Here is a 1,852-nt window from a genome sequence, read left to right on the forward strand (position 1 = left end):
ACCACTAAGGTTGATAAAACCAACATGGATTTATTTTTTAATGTTTTTGATAGTAACTATGAATAACAGAGTACTTACTAACTGCCAGTACTACTTTGATAATACTAAGTGCCAGTACTGCTTGATAATAACTACCAATTGCAGAGTATTTACTAAGTGCCAGTACAGCCTTGCCTCATTGAGTTTCAGCTGGTAGAGATTTGTGAACTAATGCCCCTTGGAGACAGTGTATTGTTGGGGACAGGCTTATGGGTATTATAGCCAATTTCCCCTTGCCAGTATTTGGCACACTCTCTTGTTGCTATTGTCCACCTTATGTTGGCTATAATCTATCATCATGAATCTTCCCTTCAAGCCTATAAGCCAAAATAAACCTTCTTCTCCCCCAAGAGCTGCTCTTGGTTGGGTGAGTTCTGACAGCAATGCGAACCTGGCTGCAACAATAAAGTTGGTACTAGGAGTGGGCTTACTGATAGACACCTCACTGTGTGGCTTTGGCCTTTTGGTGCTGATTTTCAAGAGGATTGTGAAAGATTTGAAAACTTGGCCTAAGAAATGCCTTGCAGCAAGTACAGCTTGATGGTCTATTCTGGTCAAACTCAGACCTGAATGCGGTAAGAACTATGGACTGTGAGGGTTGGCTTATGAGAGTTAAAAAGAGCTTGGGCTGGGCTGGTATAGAAGCAGTATGTGGTAGAGGCTTGCTGTTATGGCTGTGTGCTGAGAATTTGTGCAGAGTTGCACTGTGTAGAAATGGACTGGTGTGAGCGCAGGGATATGGCACAGAAATGAAACCTTTGGGCTGAAACTTCTGCCCATTCATCTGCAATTATATGAGAGATTACAACCTTTCATATTGGGCCAGCTGACCTGAACTGGGGCAACAGGAAGAATGTAGACTCTTGAAGGGGCCTGAGTGCTCAAGAAGTGGCCTGTTCTTTAGTCTGCTTTTTTCCCCCTGGATTAACAAATTGACACCCTACCTGGTGGTATGGAGTATAAGAAATGCAGAAAAGAGAGGATCATTGAATTTTCAATATGTGTTTTGGAAATGACCATGGGCAGTGTGGAATCAGGTTTGCTAAATGCCTTTGTAGAGACCTGATAGAGCCATGAGGATGGACTGTGGTTGCAGTGGAGACCCAGTGGAGATGCCAGAACCATGAGATGGATGCTAAGGAAAGCTACCCACCCCAGATGAAGTTTTCCAGGACAGTGAGTAGCCTAGCTGGAGGGGTGGAATTAGAATTACCAAGACTTGTTGATGGTTAGAATTATCAGACTTGGAGATATCACTGACTATAGTTGTTGGACTTGGAGCTACAGAATTTGATGTTTGCCCTGTTTAAATCTTGTATTGGTTGAATATTGCTTTGCTATGCCCATTGCCATTTCTTGCAGAGTGAATGCTTATTCTGTGCCATTATGGGATTTTTGGGGATTTTTTGGTATGATGGCTCAGTTAAAAGACCTTGGGACTATTGGAATGTTTGAACATTATTAGGATGGATAAAAAAACAAACAAACAAAAACTATGAGGACTTTTAAAGTTCTACTGAATGCATTGCATTTTACATCAAGGATGATTGATTATCAGCTTATGGGGACCAGAGGTGGAATGTGGTGGCTTGATTCAGGTGTCCCCCATAAACTTAGGTGTTCTGAATGCTAGGTTCCTGGCTGATTGAGATTTGGAGGCAGTGTATTGTTGGGGGCAGGCTTATGGGTATTAGAGCCAGTTTTCCCTTGCCAGTACTTGGCATACTCTCCTGTTGCTATTGTCCACATTATGTTGTTCAGTGGGTGATGTCCACCCTCTGCTTGTGCCTTCATTTGCCCCTGCCATCATGGA

Source organism: Jaculus jaculus, chromosome 8 (genome assembly GCF_020740685.1).
Source record: "Jaculus jaculus isolate mJacJac1 chromosome 8, mJacJac1.mat.Y.cur, whole genome shotgun sequence".
Lineage (NCBI taxonomy): Eukaryota > Metazoa > Chordata > Mammalia > Rodentia > Dipodidae > Jaculus > Jaculus jaculus.